Genomic DNA, 27,298 nt, shown 5'->3' with positions numbered 1-27,298 from the left:
TAATGCATCTATGCATCAATCCTCTGCAGTACAACTGAAATATTAAAAAAAAAAAAGTGTCCTCATAGCCTCATCACTAAAGATAGGCAAGTTAATTCCACTTTTTTTCTTCTTTGCACTCTTACTCTCTCCCAGCCTCTCCTTTTGCATTTGTGAAGAATAAAAGCAAGCTCCTGCCTGTTTCTTTTTGAGGTTATTGTTCTGACTGCTAAGCACCTGCTTCCTGTGTTTTCTTTTGTATAGAAAACATTCAACCTTTCTTCCATTTGCTTTAAGATGCTTTAAGAGTCATGTCAGTAGGATATAATTAAAAATAACTGCAGGGAGAATGCCAGACAATTACTAGGAGACACAGTAAAAACAAGGTTGAGACAAACTAGTTTATGTCAAAAGGAATTCTGATTATCACCATAATTATTATTGGTATTTAACATTTACTTAGCACCAACATGGAGTTACACAGTGTACAGGACATAGAATTAGACCCCTTTCTAGCCAAGATGTAGATAATATTTAAAGAGCTGCAAGATACTTCCAAAGCTGCTAGTCTCAGATGATACTCTTCTGTGAGAAGTGTTGGCAGCTTCTGATTGTAGGTAGCGCATGGCATTTTTAAAACGAAAATCAATGAGATAATGAACTCAAAAATAAGAATTGCTTATAATGAGCACTCAATAGAAATTAGTTACACAGAGGGGGAAGTTTTGCGTAGTAATTCATAACAGCATTAGGTACCCACGAAGCTGCTGCCTACCTTGTTTTCCCACAGATGAAGCTGAATTCTTCAGATTTTGCTTTACTTTCATGAAGTCCCTGCAAAATACTGTTAGTTTTTCTTGAGGAAATGTTGAGGCTTTTTTGAAAACACTCAAATATTATTATCAAATACAAATATTTAATTCCTGGTAGTCCAGATAATATCAGAAGTCCCTTGACTTGTCAAAAGTTGTCTTTTTTTGGCCCTGGCTGGATTGCTCAATGGATAGAGCATTGGCCTGGCATATAGACATCCCGGGTTTGATACCTGGTCAGGGCACAGAAGAGAAGTGACCATCTGCTTCTCTTCTCCTCCCTCTCCCCCTTCTCTCTCTCTTCCCCTCTCACAGCCAGTGGCTCAAGCATCAGCCCTGGGTGCTGAGAATAGCTCAGTTGATTTGAGCATCGGCCCCAGACAGAGGGTTGCTGGGATTCCAGTCAGAGTACATGCAGGAGTCTGTGTATCTCCCCTCCTCTCATATAAACAACAAAAAAAGTTTATCTCTTTTTCTTTATCTCTGTAGATCTCATACCTGGGTAAGTGCTTGGTAAGTAATAGGTGGGTAATAGAGTGAGTTAAAGAACAAATGGGTAAAAACAATAAAAAAGCATTTCAAAATCAAACTAACAAAACTCTTGGGTTCTTGGTTTTCCATACAGAAAGTTATTTAGGAATTGAAGCCTTTTAGTCATCCACACGAAGCTGTGACCGGCCATAAAATATAACCGCTACACGCTTGTGGCAGTGACGCGACATATGAGAGCCAAGAAATCGTATTTCTGTTAGGCTTGCTCTGTTGAAGCCTAGTTAGTTTACACTTATTTGGTTACTTTCAAGCATGCACTGATTTATATAATATAAGAGCATTTTTAGACAAAATATGCTCATTAGTGCTGAAACTATTTTGGATGGACATCTTTCTAAAATATGTATGCATCTCTTGTCTCCTTGAAGCTGAGCATATTCTGTTCAGTTTTCATTTGCACATTCTTGGAGTAATGTTGGAAAATCTGAGCAGGTTTAGAAAATAACTTTCCACAAGCTTCACAGCCCAGGACACAAATCCTGAGCCTGTTGCCTTCACAGCATGCGACTCTGAGACTTGCAAGAATTCAAAATTTCAATCTTGTTTCCTCAGGGTGGGAGGGTGGTGTTGAAGAGCGTTTGCCTCTGTTGGCAGATAGAATACATATCTGGTAAACTAAGGTTCTCTCCATGAGCTATCCTCAAGATAACGGAGAAAAGGGGAGTATAATTATCCCTCCATTAACTTCAAGTAACCTCTTTTCACATTTTCTAATGAATCAGAAGTGACTGAAAATGACTGGAGATTAATCTAGCGTATAACATTTTTTCCCTGGACATATTTGAACTTATCTGGAACTCTTGAATGCTACTATTTTCTGATTCTGAGAATTATGACTACATAACCTTTGGACAACAATCATTAGGAAAGGCAAGCCTTGGGGAAAAATTTTGCAGAATGAAATCCATATTACTGTAAACCATAAAGATTTCCCTTGGACTATTTGCCAGTCTCCCCTCACCCTGCCCCCTTTTTTTTGGAAGACAAATTTGGATATCTATGCTTGCTCTTCACAAGAAAAACAGGATGAAGTGACTAGTTTCTTTTTCTGCTGAGGTATAAAAATGAAAAGGCAGCTCTGATGTTCACAGCTAATTAAGGAGTGAGACTGAGTGCTTATACTGGCATTTATGACATGATTTACCCTGGGCTTCAAAAGCCTCCTCCATTTTCTTCCTGTACTTCCCTGGAGGACTGACTAGGAGTCAGATGTAAATCTAGACTACACCAAGCAGTATATTGCTTCCATTTGATGACTTGCTTTCATGATCTATTCTCTTACTATTATCATTCAACTATGATCTACTCAGACCAAGCAACCCACCATTCCAATCAGAAGTTCTTCCCAAAATGATTTTCACCCCAGTGGATGCCTGATTCTCAAGTTTTTTTCTGAAGCTGGGTTATAGCCTGAAGCTCATTTTTTTTTTTCAAATTGGAAACTTTGAAAACCAAGTACTGTTCCAATTTACTTCCTTTACTTTTCAACACCTTCTTGGATTATTATTCCCCAATGACATAACAAGAAAAAATAGAAAACATACTGCTCTGAATACTGTTTGGTGGAGATTAAACAGTTTCTAATGAACTGTAAACACTTGGAAAGGGAACTGGAAGAACAGTCTTCACATAAAATGAAAATGTGTGAAAATTATTTTTACTACATTAGTTTCCACTGCTGCAGTATTTTGAATATTTGCTAAACCTGTGTATAATTAGTCTGGTTTAAAAGCCAAATATGTTTATTCAGTTATATGTAAGAAATATGTATATTTATTGTGCATGGCTTATTGTGTCTTACATTCTTACATAAAGTAATCATCGCCCAACAGAATAAAATATTGCTGTGATTTATCGTAAGGTGGTCCCACACACATAAGATCATAGATGATGCTAAGCTTTTTGATCCATAACTAATTAAGAGTTGTGACAAGCTTACATTAGCTACCTTAAAGCAGAGAAGTCTAGCTGGTAAACCTGAAAAAGTCAATTTAATAAACAAACTTTGCATTGGGTTTGAGTAGAACAGGAGTAGAGATTTTGTTCCCCCTGCTTTGACAAATATGGAGGTAATGTTGATTCCAGATCCACAGCCCTAATTATTTCCAAGATTGTTTAGAAGTTCCAAAGGCTGCTGTTGACGCTCTCATTATTACACTGTGTTCACTTATGAACTGTTTAGTCTCCCCCCCTTTTTTTTTACAGAGACAGAGAGAGAGTCAGAGAGAGGGATAGACAGGGACAGACAGACAGGAACGAAGAGATGAGAAGCATCAATTATTAGTTATTCATTGCGCATTGCAACACCTTAATTATTCATTGATTGCCTTCTCATACGTGCCTTGACCGTGGACCTTCAGCAGACCAACTAACCCCTTGCTGGAGCCAGCGACCTTGGGCTCAAGCTGGTGAGCTTTTGCTCAAACCAGATGAGCCCTCGCTCAAGCTGGCGACCTCGGGGTCTCAAACCTGGGTCCTCCGCATCCCAGTCCGACACTCCATCCACTGCACCACTGTCTGGTCAGGCTGTTTAGTCTTCCTTTGAGTTGAACTACTCATGCAGGGCAGCTGTTAGGCATACTTACTTGCCCACAGTTTGATTCTCCTTTACGCCTGCTGAAGAGAGTAAAATAAACTCCCAGGGCTCCTGTGGAACTTAGGTGCTTGATCTGAGTTTTTTATAACTTTGCTTTGCTTGGCCAGAGGTTTCCAATTAGCTATGAAAATGAGCTTTGAGGTGAGGAATTCTATTTCAGGTCAGCCATAGAATGGTAATCAGGAGATTTCAAAAGGCAAGAATGACCTCACATTTTTATTTTCTCCAGATAATTCTGTGGTTGAAAATAAATTTTAGGAAAACATAAAGCAAATGTGGTATAAGAATGGAACTTGAAAGATGAAAATGATGATTGCATTCTCATCAGCATTAACGTGCTCTGATATAGAGATGGATGTGGAATGTAAGGATCAGTACTGTCTATTAGATATGACATAGTGTTAGAATCAGAACCCTGGCTCTGCTAACTGCTAGCTGGCTGAAGGTGGGCAAGTAACTTAACACCTCTGTACCTTAGTGTATGCACAGTAAAATATACATAATAACACCAACCAGGCAGATTTATTGTCAGGATTAAATGAAATGAAGTTCAGCGCTAAGAGCAGACTAGATACACAGCCAGCAGAAGCAATTTTTTCTACTAATATTAACAGTAGACATACAGTGATGAAAATAAGACCCCACCAAAATTTAAATAAATCTGTTCTCCCTAAATCTGAGAAGGGTGTTTGAATTAATGGTGAGCAAAGAATATCTATTCTATTTCTGATGGGAACATATTTCAAAACTTAGACCATTACAGGTAGTCTCATGGGAAGGGGATCCACTCTGGAACTTAATTTAACCAAAAAGTCATCTCTGAGGATATTTTTATCTTTTATGTTGTTAATCATCTCTATAGACCAGAAGCTTGTTGAAAATTTATTATCTTAATAGATTTATTTTCTTATTCTGGCAATCTGAGGCAGTTTCAGTCAACAATGAATTTTTAGAAATCATGAAAATAATATATATAGATAGGTTGGGTAACCTTTAAAAATGATCTGAACAATGGCCTGAAAACTACCTTTGAAATCCTGTCAGCGATCAAGGGACATCTTATCTGTCTCTTATTTCCTTTGTGACCTGGCTGAAAGCATTGTCTATGGCCCTCCTCGAGTAAGTGAATCAGACAACCTTTACAAGCCACGCATTTGATGGTATCTTTCATATTCACCTTTGTATACTCTAGTGTTTAGGTATCTTCAATGTCTCTCCTCCTTCAGAGTGTTTTCTATCTATAAATAGCCTATACTTTTTCTTCCTGCTTCTAGCTTGATCAACTTTTCTCCTCTATTATCTGTGAAAGCTCGTATCACTGTGTTGTCAGCAAACCCTTGAAGTAGAGGTTTGAGATTGATGATTCCATAGTAATATCACATTTCATTCAGGGATAATCTATTGCATTGAAATATAAAGGGATAGGCCCTGGCTGATTAGCTCAGTTGGTTAAGAACATCCTCCCCAAATGACAAGATTGAAGGTTCGATCCCTGGTCAGTGCACATACAGGTACTGCTCAATGTTCCAGTTACTCTCTTTCTCCTTTCCTCTTTCTCCCTCTCTAACTCTCAAGAAAAAGAAAAAGAAAGAAAGAAAAAGAAAAAGAAATACAGAAGGAAAAATATTAGCAAATATTTGTATACTAACCCTCCATAGTATTCTTTATCCTTTGTATCTCAATGTCTTATAAATGCACAGAGAGGATTGGATGATGTTATAATGTTGCCGATACCATATCAAGGAGTTGAAGATTGAAAGGATGGCATAGAAAAATGAAAATACTACTTTAGTAAGTCACAAAAAATCTGCCTGACATTTATTTTCATGCAACATGTTGATAAATATATATCCAAGAAAAGGCAACAGTAAGGGATAGACTATTTTCTGGTCTTGATGAATACTTGTTTTCTTTTTAATTTTGGTTGATTGTTAGAAGTATTAGCACAAGAAGCACACACTTTCTAAATTAATTCCTTGTGATCACACAGAACAAGGCAGAAGACATTATTAGAAAGAGAACTAAAGACTCTTGATGTTTGGTTTCTTGCACTAATTATTAAGCACATATCCTCTTTATTAACTGTAAAAAAAGGCATATCTGGTGTAGCTAAGTAAACCATATGTTTATCAGGCAGAAAATGTGTAGCAAATCTCTTTCCTTTCATTGACAGTGAATGCAGTGCTTAAGAGTACAGTTTTGGCACAAAAAAGATTCAGAATGCCATGAGGCTCTTGCAGCTACACCAGGCTCAGAGCCCTGGAGGTTGAAGAGAAAAAAATGCTGTAGTGAAATGAGCTTCTATCCTGGGAAAACTGATAATTCATCCCTGGCCTAAGGCTCATCCTATGGAAATAGGACCTATCTGGACATGTTAATAATTTAAAAAATATGTACGTTATTATGATTGATTTTATCATGCTGTCTTCTAGCTCCAATTCAACTCATCCTTTTTATTTAAAATAAAATATTATGCAGCAATGAGTCTGTAAGAAGAAGTAATTATAGGGTATATTAACAATAATGCCTTCATTAGAGTCTGGTGGTTTGTTAGAAGAGGGAACACCCTCAGCTTTGCTTTAAGCTATTAATTAACCAACCGGTCATTAACTGCTGCTAACAATTGATTTAGAAGGAATTATTGCTTAAATAGCAGGAGGTGTTTAAGAGGAAAATAAATTAAAACAAAGGACTGCTGGATCCTGAGAAAAAAATAGAAGTTCTTGAAATATAGAGAATAGCTCCAAGGACTCTAATTATCAAGTGATAAACAATCATTGGGAAGCACATTCTTTTACTTTCTTTTCCAGAAATAGTGACAATATCTTATAATCAAGGACCCCACTGTGTTTACTAATTGAATGATCCTAAACAAATGATGTTATTAAAAGCATAACTGAAGGAGTAAATTGTCATTTTAGCAGGTTACCAAAACATTTACATTGATCATAAATATACTGTCTCGGCAATGTGTTCTGAAAGTTTAGTTTACAAAAAAAAATTTTAAACTAAGATTAGTGTATCTATTGCCCATGAAATGAATTGCATACTGCATTTAATGCATTATTTTAGGTATATCATTTTCATTATCTATTCTTCAGCTAGTTTTCTTTAAAGGCAATAAATAGCCTTTTCTGATGATTCTCCTTTTCCAGTTACTTTGAGAATAGAGTTTGCAGGAGTTTCTAGTCCTGGGGTAAAGCAACAATGAGAAAACTAATAGGGCCCTGGCCGGTTGGCTCAGCGGTAGAGCATCGGCCTGGCGTGCAGGAGTCCTGGGTTCAATTCCCGGCCAGGGCACAGAGGGGAAGCACCCATCTGCTTCTCCACCCCTCCCCCTCTCCTTCCTCTCTGTCTCTCTCTTCCCCTCCAGCAGCCGAGGCTCCATTGGAGCAAAGATGGCCCGGGCGCTGGGGATGGCTCTGTGGCCTCTGCCTCAGGCGCTAGAATGGCTCTGGATGCAACAGAGCAACGCCCCAGAGGGGCGGGACATCACCCCCTGGTGGGCATGCCAGGTGGATCCCGGTCGGGTGCATGCGGGAGTCTGTCTGACTGCCTCCCTGTTTTCAGCTTCGGAAAAATGAAGAAAAAAAGAAAAAAAAACCGAAAAAAAAACTAATAGTAACCAAAGAAACTAAAGAAAACCTATTTTTTTTTTGAGTGAATTATTTTCCATTTTTTCTAGTCAGCTTTAGGAATTACTATGACAAATAATCTGATAATATTTTTAAACCAAAACCAAAGTTACCTGTCCTAGATTTCAATCAAGTTTTTTTTTTTTTTTAGCATCTACCATATATAAGCAACCGGGGAAGTATTTCCCTTTGAATTGCCAATTGACTAAGAGTATGTGTGTGTGTGTGTGTGTGTGTGTGTGTGTGTGTGTGTGTATACACATACATAAAGTAAAGTTGTCTTTTTTGGGTTTGGAGGGTATATAGCAGTATAAGTTTTAGCTCATGTATAGATTCTATGTGACTACCACTACAATCAGGACACAGAACTGTGCGTGCCCTTACTCCACAAACCTCCCTCAGACTGACATTTTTGTGGTCACACCCTACCCCCATGGCAAACCCTTGAGAATGAGTGATCTGTTCTCCATCAAGGTCCGTATACTTTTTGTCTTTTTAAAAAAGTCTTATATAAATTAAACCACACATTGTGTAGGTAGTGTTTTGATACTGGCTGCTTTTACTCAGAATAATACTTTTGAGATTCAACTAAGTTGTTGCATGTATTAATAGTCTGTTTCTTTTTATTGCTGAGTAGTATTTCGTTGTTTGCCTGAGATCTTTTATTTACAGGCAATGCAGTTATGTATTTATATGTACTGATATTTTAAATAAGAGACATGTTTTCTGTGGTACCTTTTTTTTAACTATGTAAAGCGTGTTATAAGAAGTGAATTATTTTGACTTTGGGGTTATCAGTAAGGTTCATCTTATTTGTGAAAAATATCATACTTCTGCCTTTTCTCCTTTGGACAGGATGTAATTTATCTTAGAATATGTAGTTATAGGCATGAATTTCTTTTTCATTAATGTTCTATCAGTCAGCTTGAGCTGAATTATGTTGCAACAGCAACATAGTGGCTTCCAATAACAAAATTATTTCTTGCTCATGTTACATGACCATCGTGGGTAAGCTTGATGTCCTATTTTATCTTCATTCTGAGAGCTAGAATGAGAGAGCAGCATTGATGTGGGATATGCTGGTCTTGCAATGGAGAGAAAAGAGCAACAGTGGACCAAATGATTCCTCAAAAACTGTATTTGAAGGTGTTTCATGTTAGTTCCACTCACATTTCATTGACCAAAACGATCCTAATCAAGCCTAAAGTATAATCCCCCTATTACGAAATGTCAGTAAATACTCTTGAATAATCATACAATTTATTATACACAGCTTGTATTAAAATTTTTTATCACTTTATTTTAACAGTAAATATATATGAAACATCTCATAAGAACATATTGAATGATTACATGTGCTAGGCACTGTTTCAAGTATTTCATATCTTTTCTCTTCTTTAACTTAACCATTAGAATAACCATAAAAAGGCTAATATCTATAGTGATTAAGATTTTGCAATAAAATTAGTCTAATCTTAATAAATTTTATATAATCCTAGACAATAGACTTTCAGTAAACTGTCCAAGTAGCTATTTTTCATGTTTCACTTTTTAATTGTAAGCTTATAAAAGTGTCCAGGCAATTTATTAAATACTCTGCAAAAAGAAATCATGTCATATGCATTTAGGTACTTCATAAATTTTTTTTCTTTTTAATTTCTCTACAGAGATAGGAATGTTTAGAAGAGAGAAACCCTCTTTTTATCTCTACTATAGCCAATGATATCATCTTTCTGTCCATATGTTCTCTGCATGCCCACATCAACACTTCCAGTATGGTTGACTGTTGGCCTTTGGCTTTCTCTCTGCTAAGTACTACCCTAAGTGCTTTGCATGTATTAACTCATTTAATATTACAACAAAACCAGAAACTCAGTATTATTATTTATCATCCAGTTGGTTGATTCAGAAACCCCTAAAAGAAACAAACAAAACAAAATTATTATTTTTTAGATGACATATTTGAATATTTAGAAACCCAAAGGAGTCAATTTTTAAAATAGTATAATTAATAAATTAATTTAGCAATGAAGTCAGAAAAATATTTTAGTAGGCAAGAATATCAGATTTATTACCTCCCCTTCTAATTGGCCTTTTAAAAAAAATCTGTCCAACCAGAACTCTTACCCAATGACTATGAAAACTGTTCCAGAGAAGCACACAGTCTAATGTCAGATATAAAAGTCTATTTTAAGAATTTAAGTCAAGAGACACAGAAGCTGTTATGTCAATTTGTGGCTGGAATGAGAACCATGTCAAGCCAAAGCTGGAACCATGTCAAACTAAATCCTTCCCCAGCTGGACATTCCCAGGATCAGTAGGAACTATGGGGAAGCAGAGGGAGCCAGCTAGTAAAGAGGAGAGAGAACTGAACTGAGCAAACAGTTGGCCTGAGACCTGACTAAAAGGACTTATCCATATCAAGAACATGGTGCAAAACATTCTGGAAGGAATGACAGCAAATGTAGAGGACCCTTGGCTGAACTTGGTAGGTATGAGACACAAAATAAAGGGCAGAGGGTAGGAATGGCATGAGCTCAAGAGAGATGGCTCCAGATGATGGCAGAGAGGTGGCAGCCAAGCTGAGTGGGGGCTGGAGGGCCGTGGTGAGAGGCTTGGATTCCTTTATTGTGAAGCCCAACTCCACTCTGATCTGCCTCCCTTTGAAGCGGTTCCTGTTGGCTTTGTTGAATAAAATCTCACCTTCTTTAGAACTTTCACAGACATACACCTCTAGCAATTGGCATGTAAAGCCCTGAATTACAGATTATTTTTTTTTGCATGTTTTTATCTTTCTAAGAATGTTAGCTCTTAGAACTCAGGAGCCAGGAATCTTTCTATCTTCTACAGAGAGTAGTGAGCTATTTAGAACACGATGGGTTTACAGTAAATATATGTTGGCCCAATAAAGGGGAAAATAATGAAATATTCCCCATCAGCAGTCATAGTTTCTTGCTATGCTCTCTTTATAGAGCTACTAAACCCACATTATTTGGCACAAAGTAACTGAAGCCTCCCCTTGTACTATTGGCTTCTCTGAGAAACTAATGGTTTATATGTTTGAATACCGAGAAATGGGGAGTCCCATTTTATAAATCCAGGGAAAATCATACAGACACATAAGTGACATTTACTGAGTTCCTTCCATGGGGCAGAGTTGTGTTAAATATTTTACAAGCATTTATTTTGTATTTTTCTGAATTGAGAAGTGGGGAGGCAGAAAGACAGACTCCCGCATGCACCCGACTGGGATCCACCCTCCACCCGGCATGCCCACCAGGGGGTGATGCTCTGCCCATCTGGGGCGTTGCTCCATTGCAACAGGAGCCATTCTAGTGTTTGAGGCAGAGGCCATGGAGCCATCCTCAGCACCTGGGCCAATTTTGTTCCAGTGGAGCCTTGGCTGCGGAAAGGGAAGAGAAAGACAGAGAGAAAGGACAGAGGGAAAGGTGGAGAAGCAGATGGGTGCTTCTCCTGTGTGCCCTGGTCTGGAAATGAACCCAGACATTCACATGCCAGGCCAATGCTCTACTATTGAGCCAACTAGCCAGGGCCTACAAGCATTTTTTAAATTTAATCTTCAAACAACCCTGTGCAGGCATAACTAGGATGTAAGAAAACCAGTTGTACTGTCATTTGGTTAAATCTGAGCCTATGTTCTTAGCCAGCAGGTCAAAGTTGCGCCAGGTCATCTGAGGGAGAGATGGTAATTTTTCATTTACTTTTGTTCTCAAGCCTACTTATGCAACTAACACCTTCTCTGTGGTGCAGGCTACACTTTATATACGATGGCATTTTTCTCTTTCTTTAACATTTGTAAAGCTAAAGGGTTCAGACTTGTAGAAGCAAATTTATCCAGCATTCTGGCTCTTCCTGTATCACCTTCCTGATCTTTTTCTGACATTAACTAAGATATTTTAATGTACTCAGTTCTGTTTAACACTTAAAAGTGGAGTGCACTCTTTGCAAACTAAACTGCTTAATTATACCTGTATTTATAAGAAAATACATGGAGAATATGTGTACATTTTTGTATTGAAGAAGAAAAATCATTTATTAAGAGGTCTTCTGAAACCACTCTCTCTCTCTCTCTTTCTCTTTAAGTGAGAGGAAGGGAGATAGTGAGACAGACTCCTGTATACACCCCAACTGGGATCTACCTGGCAACACCTGTCTAGGGCCAATATTTGAATCAACTGAGCTACTTTTAGTGCCTGAGGCTAATGTTCAGACCAACTGAGCTATATCCTCAACACCTGGGGCCAACACTTGAACCAATGGAGCTGTGTGAGAAGTGGGAGAAGAGGAGAGGGAGGGGAAGATAAGCAGATGGTCACTTTTCATGTGTGCCCTGACCGGGGATCAAACATGGGATTCCATATGCTGGGCCAACACTCTATCCACAAAGCCAACAAGCCAGGGTCTGAAAATTTTGATAATAGCTATTATTTGGTGTTTGCCTCTACAGTGGTATCTAAGGTGTAGACCAGATGTAATATTTGGAAAAAAACTGGATTAATAATGTTAATCAAATACGTTTTTAAAATGTGATTTTTATGTTTGCTTGCTTATAGTTTGCATTGGAGGCTGGGCAGTGCCAGGTATACGTAGTCTGTGAAATTTCAAATTACCTTCCTGCTTGGGAAGGGCTATTATTTCACTAATGTTTGCTGGAGGAGAAGTTTTTGCACCAGAAAGTTTTTAAAAGAGTAGAGAAGAAGGAGAAGAGGTAGAGAGAGAAACCATGTTTGCAGAGTGAGAGGGAAGAGAATGCAGAGTGCTGAGAAAGAAGCCATGTTTACAGAGAGGAGCAGAAGGAGCAGAAGTGTGTAGGGTGCTGATGAAGAAGCCATGTTGGCAGGGAAAGAGAAGGTGTGCAGATGGGGAACCAGAGCTGAGGGGCTTTTGTGAGCTCTGCTGAGACTGGTGAGGCCTTTGATTCTAGGAGAAACCAGAGAAGATTCTCCTGGTTATGGAACCAGAGAATATGTCAGGGCTTTGTGAGCTCTGAATGAAAGGGAAGTGTTTCCCTGTGTGTTCCTTGTCGGCTGGTGTGAGGCTTTAATAAAAAAAATGGCCCACCATTCTTTGGCTTGACTGTTTCTTTACTGTCTGTCCGAATTCGATGAAAACTTGCCTGTGAATGGCACAACGGTTGCAACTACTGGCCCTACAAATAATAACTAAAATTTTATCCAAAAATATGACATTAGATTGTGTCAACTTACTTTTTTTCATTGAAAACTGTAGGTAAAGCCAGTAGCCGCGACTACCATCACAGCCGCCTGGCCCGTGCAGGTTCGCATTTGATTCGGACAGATGGTAATGAAACAGTGGAGCCAAGAACTGGTGGGCCATTACATTTAACCCTAGCTTGCACCTGGCAGGCAAGAAATACACACAGTGGGAAAAACACTTCTCTTTTCATTCAGGGCTCCCAATGCCACTGACTTATTCGAGTTTCCTAGAATCAAAGTTTTCTACCTTACCAACCTTATTCACCTCTGTTCCCCATCTCCTTCTCTCTGCACAAACTCTGCACAAGCTGGCTTCTCCTTCAGCACTCCACCATCTTGGCTGCTTCTCCTCTCCTCCACATGGCCTTTCTCTACTCTCCTCCAGCATGGGCTACTCTGTCCCATTTTATAGTATAGAAATCAAACACTTTAATCCAATATACAAACAAGGAAGTCTCTGTTACAAAGTCACTTATCTGAGGCATAAATGGGATTCCTCATAAGAGTGCATCACCCCCTATCATGCAACAGTCAATGGTGTGGGGAAAACCTTAGTCTTAAAACTATGCCTTAGGCTATGATGACCCTGCCTGCATACAGCCTGTCCCCCACACCCAATGCAAACTATAAGCGAGCAAACATATATATCATATCTACAAACTTATTTGACCAACATTTCACCCCTTTTGCTTGCTTTATAATTTAAAGCACAAGTATTCCTGCACATTATACAAATTACAATAACATGACAAATTATACAATTTTAATAATTACAAAGGTACATTTTACCAGTCTCTGAGCACTTTGCCAAAAGTGCAAAATGTCCTCGGACTTAGCCATATGAAAAGCTTCCCAGGACAGGAGGAGGGCCTCCAGCAAAGCCGCCCCCACCCCCATCAAGGTATTTCACATTGTCCAAAATCTGTAAATCCATCCAACAAAGGAGCCAGTGCCCACTTGGGTTAAGTCCAGGAATCAGTCCACACACATGGGGCCTCAGCCACCCCCCTCATCCTTGCCATCCTGGCAGGTCTTACACTGTCCCAAAGAGGAGCAGGTGGCAATGGTGGTCAGCATTTCCATCTCTGCTCCAGACAGCATGATGGCATCTACCCCTATGTTCCAAAATCACAGACCTACCAGGGGCATAGTAGGTGCTCCTTGCTGCTGGGCTCTCACCTTCTGGAGACTTCAGATCACAACTCCAGATTGATTCTCCTCATCCTCCAAAGAGGAACTGAAAACACCAGCTCCTGCTGCTGGGCTTGAGCCCTGGGCCTCCATCACCTGCTCCATGGGCCTTGCAGCCACAGCCTCAGCCTCAGCCCTGGCTACCAGTAGCTGCTGGCTCTCCACAATGTCCAGGGCAATCTGCAGCTCATAAACCTATGATTCCTTCCAGTGCTGCTCCATTTCCAAGTAAATTTTACAAACCTGGTCGGCCTTCTCCAGTGCTTGCTCCAGCTCCAGGGTCGGCATCTGTTTCTCCCATGTTTGCTCCAGCTCCTTCCACTGCTCAGTTTGCAGGTCCTGGGCAGCCTCTTCCACAGAGCTCTCGGTTTCCTCACTCATGGCTGTAAAAGTCAGCCAGCCTACAGCCCCCAAAAGGACAGCCATGGGGAACCATAACAGCAGCCAGTCCTCTACTCTACTAGTCAAAGGTGGTGGTGGCTCCATACCAATCTGTATCGAATCCTGCCAACTACACCAAATGTAAAGCCAGTAGCTATGACCACTATCACAGCCGCCTGGCCCATGCAGGTTCGCATTTGATTTGGACAGATGGTAATGAAACAATGGAGCCAAGAACTGGTGGGCCATTACATTTAATCTTAGCTTGCACCCAGCAGGCAAGAAATACACACAGTGGGAAAACACTTCTCTTTTCATCCAGGGCTCCTAAAGCCACTGACTTATTCGAGTTTCCTAGAATCAAAGCTTTCTACCTCACCAGCCTTATTCACCTCTGTTCCCCATCTCCTTCTCTCTGCACAAACTCTGCACAAGCTGGCTTCTCCTTCAGCACTCACCATCTTGGCTGCTTCTCCTTTCCTCCTTTCCTTGGCCTTTCTCTGCTCTCCTCCAGCACGGGCTACTCTGCCCCATTTTATGGTATAGAAATCAAAACCTTTAATCCAATATACAAACAAGGAAGTCTCTGTTACAAAGTCACTTATCTGAGGCATAAATGGGATTCCTCATAAGAGTGCATCACCCCCTATCATGCAACAGTCAATGATGTGGGGAAAACCTTAGTCTTAAAATGAAGCCTAAGGCCAGGCATGGCCAACATATGGTTCGTGGGCTGCTTCCAGCCTGCGTAATGAGTTTATGCGGCCCACGATTAAATTTTTAATATTCTCTGCATGACGCACTATGGAAATGAAATAAGTGATACTTTTAAATCATTATACATAAGCTACAATATCTTCAGTAATCTTCAGCTCAACTTATATTTGTGAACAAACCTTTTCTTCAATGAATCTAAATAAAAGTACAACTAGATCAAGATTGAATGATTTATATTTGGAGACTGTGTTAAGAATAGCTACTACAAGTATAGAGCCAGATATTAAAAAAATAATAGGCGATGCAAAGCACCTCAACAGGTCACATTAGTTTTTTTGTTAATTTGTTGTACTAAATTACTTACATTTATTCATAAACAAATTACATAATAAAATTTTGTTTACTTAAATAAATAATTTTTGTATTTAACATTTTTTAATTTTAATATTTTGTCTAATTCATGAAAAAAGTTTTTTTTCTAATCTGGCCTGGGGGCAAAAACTGTTGGCCATGCCTGCCTTAGGCTATAACGACCCTGCCTGCTTACAGCCTGTCCCCCACACCCAATGCAAAGTATAAGTGAGCAAACATATATATCATATTTACAAACTTATTTGACCAACACTGTATATAGTAACAAAAATTTGAAAGAATATTGGAGGTATAAATTAACAATCTACAAACGATATAACAGTAAAAACAGCAAGTAACCTAAGAATTTTATTTAGAAGATTTTCCAAGTCAGAAACAATACTGCCAAATTGCAATTAATCTTAGCTAGATTCTAATGTAAAGACCTGTGATTTCAAATTCAAGTTGTGGTTTGATGGCCTTTCCTTCAGCTCAAGGTTCCCTTCAGAGTGTTATATTACTGGACTAGGACTCAGCCAGGTGGAGGCACTTGGCTGTGGATGGTCCTTGGGAAAGTTTTAAATCTATCCTCTGAGCATGGTCACCTACCCTGTTATATGAAACTACATGCTATAAACATCAGTGTCATCCAACTGAAGGAAGGTAAATTGAGGTAAATAATTAGGTTAAAACAAATATTCACATGTGATAAAATAGAAAGTAAAAATGGTTCCTGTTTTAAATACATAAAATAGGATTTCAAGGAGTTGTGAATTTGGAATGCTTAGATTGAGTTTATTGTTTAAGACCCAGACTTCACTAGACTTCTGTGCTTTGAATCCTGGTTTTGCTATTTTCTGACTGTGTGGCCCTGGACAAATTATTTCACTTCTCTGGGTCTCACTTCCTTCCTCTGTAGAATAGGGATAAATATTAGTACCTGCTTTGTAGATTTGTTATAAGTATTACATAAGTTATTTGTAAAGTGCTTAGAATTGTCTTTGACACGTAGTAAGTGCTCTTTTGTTTGTTAAATAAATGAATCTAAGTTGGGCTACAGTGTTAAGTTTGAGAAAATTTAGTTTCTATCTACATGAGGAGCACTGGTCTGAAAACGACTGGGCGATATGCCTGAGACCTCATTTCTGCTGCCCTGTTCACTCTCCTTTCTCTTCCTCATGTGGGGAACTTACCTGTGACTTTATTTATACTTTCTCCCTCCCCAAACCCTTGAGCCCATCTTTTGATTTCAAATCTTTTGTTCTTTCAGTTGTCTAATATATTCTAAAGGATATAAATGTGTCTCAGAGCATTGCTTCTCAAATTTTTATGTGAATATACATCACTTGAGGATGTTGCTTAAAATATATATAGATGGTTCCAAATATTTTGGCTAGGGCTTCAGATTCTGCCTTTCTGACACAGTCTCAGGTGATGCTTTGCTGCTGGCTCCAAAATCACACTTTGTGTATCAATATCCTAGTAAAATATATCATCTAAAAAATTATCTAGCACCAATTTAAACATGTGCTTCTACTTTGCACCCCAGGCTCATATAACATTATTGCACAACACTGTGGCTGAGAAAACATTCTCTTCTGCTTTTAATATCTCACAGTTTTGAGTAAACTGGCCAGAATACAATAGTGACATCTTAAATGCCCACACACATGCTCCTTTTTTAGTACACTGTGCTAGGAGAGAATTTGAAAATTCCCCAACCACGTTGATTTTCTCCATGAAAATTTGACAATGGATTATTCAGAGAATATGTGTCCCATAGTTTAAGCAGAGAACCTTTCCTGGACCCAGTGGCATATGGCAGGACCGTGAGTGGTACCCTAGGCGGGTGAAGAAAATACAATTCTCTGACAGCCACACACAAGCTTTGCCAACTTGAGGCAGAAGCAGCAGGGATGGGAAATGGAGCAGGAACCCCCTTCCATGTGTAGAGCCAGCATTTCCCGGCTCTGCCCAGGGCTGAGTTAGTAACATGATTTGAGGGGAAATGTTCACAGAGACTTTTCCAGTGGAAGATTCCCAGGAACACTCTTTCCACCCTCTCCACCCATTCCCAGAATTCTGTGAGAACATATCAGCAATGCTATAACATTAATGAACCCATAAAATCATCATTAGATTTTCAACTTCTAAAATTACATGTAATAATTGTCTCTTCTGATATTTGTCAAGGGACTGGCTACCAGAAACTACTTTCCAGGAAATATTTTCTTACAGCAAAGAATGAAAATCTCACCTTCAAAATAATATTTTACTTCAAATACTTAAACACATTTGAGGATATAAGAAAATCTTTTTAGAAAAATGGAGATACAGAAAATAAATATAGAATTATAAAACATACTTCAGGAGATTAAGAACCTCTATACTCTGGGAAAACTGTACTGAACCTAGTAGAATATTATTTTTCTTGATTTGGGGACTTCCTGAACTTGTCAAGAGTACCTGAATCTAGGGACTAATAAGGTACACTGCTAGGCTGCTTCTTATGAGTAGGTGTCCCAAGCTAGTGGGCATCTATGTCCAGCAAGTGCCATCTGCTGCTCCTGGCAGTGACCAACGCCACACGTTCAAGTCCTTCTCCAGGCCCTGGGCTTCCAGGGCTCCCCTAGCAGGGTGTTGGCCCAGCTGGCTCCATCACAGCTTGCTTTCTTACGCCCTATACTCAGAATGCATCCTGGAAAAATTAGATTCATACTTCATCATTTTGGACAACTTGTTCTGCTTATTATTACAGCTTTGAAATTATCCAGAATTTCATCTGAAGTGCAAGAGGCCATTTCCAAAAAAGACCAGAGAACTTACAAACCAAAGCCCTTCTGTCACTTTTTAATACCAACATAAGGGTCAGCACTTTCTCAGTCTTGAAGCATTTTCTTGGGACCACATTTTCTCTTCTTTATTTCTTTTCACTCTACTTCCTTTGCTTTCTCTCATTTGCCCTTCTCCACCCATGACTCACCTCACCAATAAATCATTCACCGCTGAATAGCTTCTCATTAAATTTCTCAAGGCTTCAGGTTTTGATGTTTATAAAATGGTGATGTTAATAACTATGCTGCAAGATGATGTCAGTGGATTTTTAAAAGTGATTAAACATTCAAAAACTATTTTTTTTCTTATTTGATTAAGAAACAGTAAACAGAAACTTTAAGGATGCTAAGAATTCTGGACATATCTAAGATAAGTTGGAGTCTCTAAAAATGCTATAGCTATGTCAACCTTTCATTGATGACAGATATTCTGGAATAATTATATTTTCTTGGATTTGCTCCTTTCTTACCTTCCTAATTTTCTTCCTGGCTTTTCTTGTTTATTTTTCTCTTCTTTCTTCTCCCTCCTTTTCCCTATATTTCCTAACTATCATTTTCCACAACTTCTTGCTTCTCTTTCTTCTTAGAATAAACATGGGATGATTTTGCTTTGGTTGAAGCAAGATTTCTCAGTTATTGAATGAGTTAAGGGTAGGTTGAGATTGTCTACAACAGTTGTAGTTTTTGTCTTCACTGTGGTAGCCCATAGTGAAGTTTATCAAGTACTTCTGGTTCTCTGCATTCTGCAGGTATATAGTAGGATTGTACTTTTTAGGCTACTTGTGCTTGGGTGGGGCTACATGACTAGTTCTGGCCAATGAGTTGTGAGCAGATGAACTGTATGTCACTTCCTGGTTGGTGCATCTAGTTGCTGATATAATACCTTCCAGAACAGGATCCATTGGTATAGCAACTGGAATGTCTGAGATGATACTAGCTCTACCAGCCTGGGCTCATGCATAATTATAAGAATCAGAGTTCCTAAAAGGCACATGGTGGACATACATTATGAATGAGAAATATACCTTAGTTACTTTATAAGACTGAGATTTTTGAGATTTATTTTACCATAGTATAAGTTAGATTATTCTGACTGATGCCTCCACAAAATTCTAAACTTCTCTATGGGAGAGTAGAAAAGAAAGACGAGAAACTGCTTTAATTTAGAGGTTATTGTGAGTCTCTACTAGATGTTTGTATAACAAAACATTCAATCATTATTAATTATTGGTCCAGAGAATTCCAGCTATAGCTACTTCAGTATTTTAAAAAAATTTACTTGTGGTATTATACATTCACTAACATCATTTTAAAAAGAGATTTTATTTACTGTTTTACAGAGAGAGAAGGAAGGGAGTGATAAGTACTGTATTTCCCCATGTATAGGACGCTCCCATGTATAAGATGCACTTTAATTCTGGGGCCTGAAATTTGAAAAAAAATATTACATAAAATTATTGAACTCAAGTTTTATTCATCATAAAATTCAAACAAGTCCTCATCCGTGTGAAAAAGTGGGAAATACAAGTTAACAAAATATACAACCACTGTGTAAGACACACCCCCTTCTGAGACCCCAAATTTTTCCCCAAAAGGTGTTTCTTATACATGGGGAAGTATGGTAGTTGCTTCACTCTAGCTGTTCATTGGTTGCTTGTTGTATATGCCTTGACAGGCAAGCCCGGCATTTTGAATTGGCCACCTCAGTGCATCTTTTAACATAATGGTCTTTAACAATCTAAGATCATGAACAACTTCTAAATGAAAGATCTAGACTGGCAAACAGAAATGATTATCACTTATTCATTCAAATATTTATCCATTGTTCAACTATTTATTGAGCACCTATTTTTTCAGGCAATGTGTTAGGTGCTAAAACAACAGGAACTACTCTGGATAAAGCCTTTACTGTATTCAGAGTAGTTTTCCATATACTCTCACATTTTATCTTATAAGAGCAAAATGTTAATTGCATTTTAAAGATGAGGGAACCAAGAAACAAAGAATCAAGTAACTCTCTCAGGTAAGCAGTAATAGAAAATAAGGATTTAACCCTTACCTTTCACTCAAAGTCCATGTTAAATATTTAACAGTGATTAGAAAATACTTTTGGGGAAATGTTTGAAACAGAAGTTTGATTTTAAAATGTATAATTATTTGCATGCTTAAAAAAAAAGTGTATTTTTCTGAAGTGAGAAGTGGGGAAGCAGAGAGACAGATTCCCTCATGAGCCTGACCTGGATTCACCTGGCAAGACTACCAGGGCGATGCTCTGACCATCTGGGGCCTTTGGTCCATTACAACTGGAGCTATTTTAGTGCCTGAAGGGAGACCATGGTGCTGTTCTCAGTGCCCAAGCCAACTTGCTCCAGTGGAATTCTGGCTATAGGAGGGGAAGAGAGAGATAGAGGGAAGGCATAGGAAGAAGGTGGAGAAGAAGATGGGTTCCTCTCCTGTATGCCCTGACCAGGAATCAAACCTGGGACATCCATCTGAGCTGATGCTCTACCACTGAGCCAACCAGCCAGGGTGAAAAAAGAAAGTTTTAACCTGAGTACATGGATGCCTTGGTTGACTCTTAAAATTGTTGACAACCCTTAGAAGATTCTGGGAGTATTCAATGACTTAAAAACATTAAGAATATATTGCTCTACAATTATATACTTATTAGACTAGTAAAGTGACAATATAGCTCCATTTTCAACAGTTTGTTTCCCATGAACTCCAGTATTAGTAAGGAAATAGTAAATACATATTTGTATTTGTAAAAGATAGACAAAAATACAAAAGACAATTCAAAAATTATTTGACCTTTTGGGGGGAATTTTATTAATAACATAACTGAAGGAGAAGTTCTTGATTCAAGTTTCTCTTTCATGGAATTATTGAATAGGGGAGATGGAAGAGAACATAAGAAGTCATCTGAGCCGTCCCTTTGTACAGAGGACTGTAGACTGGCACCCAGAGAAGGAAGCTACTTAGCCAGTGATGGGGCTGTGGATAGAACTCATTCCCTCAGACTCCTTCCAGTTACTCTTAAATCCATTTAAAAAGTAAAAATATTTCCTCTTCTCCCTTTAACTCTGATCTAAATGGTATATCACTAAAGGTCAAAACATTTTATTAGCCATAACAGTAAATTTAAAATATAACAATTTAGGTATTTGAGTCATTTAAAAATGTGTTATACTCCCAGCAGAAAAATTAGAATGCTGAAAGTAACATTAGCACAACAAAAGTTTCTACAGCAGAAACGAAACCCTTTGCTCTGTGTTATGAATGGCCATCTATCTTATTTAATACAATACATATGTAAAAGTCCTCAGTACTTGTCAATAAATACAAGATTAATTTACAGATAAATTTGCATTGCAATATGATTTACATACTTTAGCTCACTCTCCTTTTTACAAGCCAGTAGATATTTGTTCAGTGAAAAAAACTGAGAGGCAGATCATTTGTCAAGAGACCTGAGGTACATTCGATTCAACTTGTTTAATTACTGGTCATGAGAACCTCAGCTCTTCACTTTACTTCTTAGAACCTTCGTTCTATTGTTCTTGTTTGTTTGTTGTTGTTGTTGTTTTTGCACTTGTGAGCATTTAATGGGCTTCTCTCCATGTGGCCTCAAGCAACCAGCACACAGGCCACACTAACCCCCCTAGTCTTCTCAGCTCTTCTGCTGAAGAACTTGGCCTTCACAATGCCAGGCTGCTTTGAGAGCTTCCCCTCCCCAGAACTCTGTAGTAGCCCAATTGATCGCATCACATCAGTGACAAGAAGCAGCTCCAGTCTTGTTTTCAGCAGCATTTACCCGTGTCTGCTCATTGACCAAGGTTCACAGTTTATCAAGGTTGGCAGTTGGGCAGAAGTTCTTATTCCTTTTAAAGTGGCAACGTCTCATACCAGCTTTCAAAAAGTAACCAGGATAATATTTATTGAAGTTGATCCTGTGATGATACAAGACACCAGCATTACCTCAACCTCCAGGTGCTCCCAGTGCCTGCCAATGTGGCCCAAAGTTTCAGGGTCTTCCTTGTCTGGATAGCATGTTGGTGGCTGAGATGCAAGAGGGAAGCTTCAGTTCCATTGTTTTCCTTTTTTTTTTTTTCTGAAGTGAGAATTGGGGAGGCAGAGAGACAGACTCCCCACATAGGCCCAACCGGGATCCACCCAGCATGTCCACCAGGGGCGATGCTCTTTCCATATGGGGCATTGCTCCATTGCAACTAGAATCATTCTGTCACCTGAGGTGGAGGCCATGGAGCCATCCTCAGCGCCTGGGCCAAGTTTGCTCTAATGGAGCCTTGGCTATGGGAGGGAAAGAGAGGGACAGAGAGAAAGAAGAGAGGCAAGGGTGGAGAAGCAGATGGGCGCTTCTCCTGTGTGCCCTGGCCAGGAATTGAACCCAGGACTTTCATACGCCGAGCTGATGCTCTACCACTGAACCAACTGGCCAGTGCTCATTGTTTTTAAAATAAAAATAATCGACTGCATTCCCCAGGGTGCCTTCAAGCCCTAGCACTCTCTGGTAGCTTATTTGTCAGGCTGTCGCAGGTCACAGAATTTGCCCGGATACTTCAAATACAGAGACAACAATGAGAGGACTACTTCCAGAGTTTGAGCAAATGAATGAGGATCAGGCACGCAAGCACTGACAATAGTGGAAAGTTTTTACCAACCCTAGGCTTAAAGTGAGGAGGTGATGAAATAGCAGAACCCAAGGAATGCTGGGCCTCTGGGTTCAGGGCCATGAGATAAAGGCTATAGTTGATGTGTATGAAAAATGAAACTAGTTTTGCGACACAGCCTCAAAACAAGAAAGTCAGGAAACAAATATTCTGACCTCTATCCTTCACAATGGCTAAACCCAATGGAAGCAAGAAGCCTAGTGATGTAGCCCCAGGAAGTCAGACTCCCAGGGCAAGACCAGGGCAGAGAGGGATGGAGAAAAGTACCTGTAGTAGGGGAAGGGGTCAAACTAAACTGCACAAACTCTGATCTTAAACAATTTTTATTATCTATTTTTTCTTTTTACTTAAAATAAATTTCAATGAAACGTTTCATTGGATCATCTTTTGTTGTTGACTATTGCATCCTTGAAAAACACATCAGTAAGAACACAATAATAAGCACTCATGAAAAACACTACATAAGTACTCATGAGGTGATAATTTTGCTGTATTTTATTTTACTTCTTTGCTATCATTACTACATTTAGTTCCTTTTGTTATAGTGTTCACTAGTGAAGTCCTTTTCTCTTCTAATCTAGTTCACAAAGTCATATTTTTTCCATACCTTTTAAATTTCACTCTGCTCATAATCTAGGTACCATTTTTAAAAACTTCTACATTAACCAACACATATTTAAAAAACCATATCCCTTCTACAGGCAAAGAAATAGAAACAAAGACCAAAGTGATGGTTGACAAAGGAGAGTGTTATAGGACGATGGTTCAAAAACAGTAGAGGGGAACATGTTGTAATAAATTTGCACTGTGCCAGATGATAACTAGAATACTGGGGTGATCCTAAAGTAAGGAATAAAATGTTGATTCAGTATATTGTACACTTGAGACTAATCTAACCAAAATAATGTATACCAACGATACCTAAATTTTTCAAAAAGAGATTTAAGTAGTTGTACAAACAGCAAAAGTGGGTTTTTGTTTATTCTGACCAGATTATGAGTTTGTCATGTTTCACGGGTATTTTTTATTTTTTTATTTTTTTTATTAAATTTAATGCAGTGACATTGATAAATCAGGGTACATATGTTGAGAGAAAACATCTCCAGATTATTTTGACATTTGATTGTGCTGTATACCCCTCCCCAAAAGTCAAATTGTCTTCTGTCACCTTCTATCTGGGTTTTTTTGTGCCCTTTCCCTCCCCCACCCCCTCTACTTCCTCGCCCCCTCCCACTCCCCCACCCCCACCCCCATTGCCATCACATTCTTGTTCATGACTCTGAGTCTCATTTATATGTCCCATCTATGTATGGATTCATATAGTTCTTAGTTTTTTCTGATTTACTTATTTCACTCCGTATAATGTTATCAAGGTCTATCCATGTTATTGTAAATGATCCGATGTCATCATTTCTTGTGGCTGAGTAGTATTCCATAGTATATATATATATATGTACCAAATCTTTTTAATCCACTCATCCTCTGACAGACACTTGGGCTGTTTCCAGATCTTCACTATTGTGAACAATGCTGCCATAAACATGGGGGTGCATTTCTCCTTTCGGAGCCGTTCTATGGTGTTCTTGGGGTATATTCCTAAAATAGGATAGCTGGGTCAAACGGCAGTTCAATTTTCAGTTTTTTGAGGAATCCCCATACTGTTTTCCACAGTGGCTGCACCAGTCTGCATTCCCACCAGCAGTGCAGGAGGGTTCCCTTTTCTCCACATCCTCGCCAGCACTTATTCTGTGTTGTTTTATTGATGAGCGCCATTCTGACTGGTGTGAGGTGATATCTCATTGTGGTTTTAATTTGCATTTCTCCAATCATTAGTGATGTTGAGCATTTTTTCATATGCCTATTGGCCATCTGTGTGTCCTCTTTGGAGAAGTGTCTATTCATTTCTTTTGCCCATTTTTGGATTGGATTATTTGTCTTCCTGGTGTTGAGATTTACAAGTTCTTTATAAATTTTGGTTATTAACCCCTTATCAGACGTACTGTCAAATATGTTCTCCCATTGTGTAGTTTGTCTTTTTATTCTATTCTTATTGTCTTTAGCTGTGCAAAAGCTTTTTAGTTTGATATAGTCCCATTTGTTTATCCTGTCTTTTATTTCACTTGCCCGTGGAGATAAATCGGCAAATATATTGCTCTGAGAGATATCGGAGACCTTACTGCCTATGTTTTCTTCTAAGATGCTTATGGTTTCATGGCCTACATTTAAGTCTTTTATCCATTTTGAGTTTATTTTTGTGAGTGGTGTAAGCTGGTAATCTAGTTTCATTTTTTTGCAGGTAGCTGTCCAATTTTCCCAACACCATTTGTTAAAGAGGCTGTCTTTACTCCATTGTATTTCCTTATCTCCTTTGTGAAATATCAGTTGTCCATAGAGCTGTGGGTTTATTTCTGGATTCTTTGTTCTGTTCCATTGATCTATATGCCTGTTCTTATGCCAGTACCAGGCTGTTTTGAGTACAATGGCCTTGTAGTATAACTTGATATCAGGAAGTGTGATACCTTCCACTTTATTCTTCTTTTTTAAGATTGCTGAGGCTATTCGTGTTCTTTTTTGGTTCCATATAAATATTTGGAATATGTGATCTATATCTTTGAAGTATGTCATTGGTATTTTAATTGGTATTGCATTGAATTTATAGATTGCTTTGGGTAATATAGACATTTTAATGATGATTATTCTTCCTAACCATGAGCATGGTATATGCTTCCACTTGTTTGTATCTTCCTTGATTTCTTTTATCAATGCTTTGTAATTTTCCGAGTACAAGTCTTTAGTTTCCTTGGTTAAGTTTACTCCTAGGTACTTTATTTTTTTGATTGTAATTGTGAAGGGGATTGTTTCTTTAATTTCTCTTTCTGATTGTTCATTGTTGGTGTATAAAAATGCCTCTGATTTCTGAGTATTGATTTTATATCCTGCCACTTTGCTGAATTCATTTATCAGGCCCAGTAGTTTTTTGACTGAGACTTTAGGGTTTTCTATATACAATATCATATCATCTCCAAATAATGATAGTTTTACTTCTTCTTTTCCAACATGAATGCCTTTTATTTCGTCTTCTTGTCTGATTGCTGTGGCTAGGACTTCCAGGACTATGTCAAATAAGAGTGGTGAAAGGGGGCACCCCTGCATTCTTCCTGATCTTAAGGGTATTGCTTTTAATTTCTGCCCATTGAGTATGATGTTGGCTGTGGGTTTTTCATAGATGGCTTTTATCATGTTGAGGTATGTTCCTTGTTTCCCACTTTGCTGAGATTTTGATCATGAATGGGTGCTGGATTTTATCAAATGCTTTTTCTGCATCTATTGAAATTATCATATGGTTTTTCTCCTTTTTGTTTATGTGATGAATCACATTGATTGATTTATGAATGTTGTACCAGCCTTGCCTCCCCAGAATAAATCCCACTTGATCATGGTGTATGATTTTTTCCATATATTGCTGGATCCGGTTTGCTAATATTTTGTTGAGGATTTTAGCATCTATATTTATCAGAGATATTGGCCTATAATTTTCTTTCTTTGTGTTGTCTTTGTCTGATTTTGGAATCAGAATTATGCTCGCCTCATAAAAGGAGCTTGGAAGTCTTCCTTTTTGAATTTTTTGAAATAGTTTGAGAAGGATAGGAGTTAGTTCTTCTTTGAATATTTAGTAGAATTCAGTTGTGAAGCCATCAGGCCCCGAAATTTTCTTTGTTGGGAGTTTTTTGATAACTGTTTTGTTCTCATTTGGTGTAATCGGTCTGTTTAGGTTTTCTGATTCTTCCAGATTGATTTTTCGAAGATTGTATAATATGTTTCAAGGAATTTGTCCATTTCATCTAGGTTGTCTAGTTTTTTGGCATACAGTTCTTCATAGTCTTTTCTTACAATATTTTGTATTTCTGTTGTATCAGTTGTTATTTCTCCACTCTCATTTCTAATTTTATTTATTTGAGTCCTCTCTCTCTTTTTCTTGGTGATTCTAGTTAAAGGTTTATCAATCTTGTTTACCTTTTCAAAGAACCAGCTCCTAGTTTTATTGATCCTCTGTATTGTTTCTTTAGCCTCTATGTCATTTATTTCTGCTCTGATCTTTATTATTTCCTTCCTTCTACTACATTTTGCCTTTATTTGCTGTTCTTTTTCTAGTTCTTTTAGATACAGGGTTAAGTTGTTTATTTGAGCTTTTTCTAGCTTCTTAAGGTATGCCTGTAGTGCTATGAACTTCCCTCTCAGTACTGCTTTTGCTGTGTCCCATAAATTTTGAGTTGTTGTATGCTCATTGTCATTCGTTTCTAGGAATTTCTTTATTTCTTCTT

The sequence above is a fragment of the Saccopteryx leptura genome, chromosome 5 (assembly GCF_036850995.1).
Source record: "Saccopteryx leptura isolate mSacLep1 chromosome 5, mSacLep1_pri_phased_curated, whole genome shotgun sequence".
NCBI lineage: Eukaryota > Metazoa > Chordata > Mammalia > Chiroptera > Emballonuridae > Saccopteryx > Saccopteryx leptura.
Note: the sequence above shows the minus strand (reverse complement) of the source record.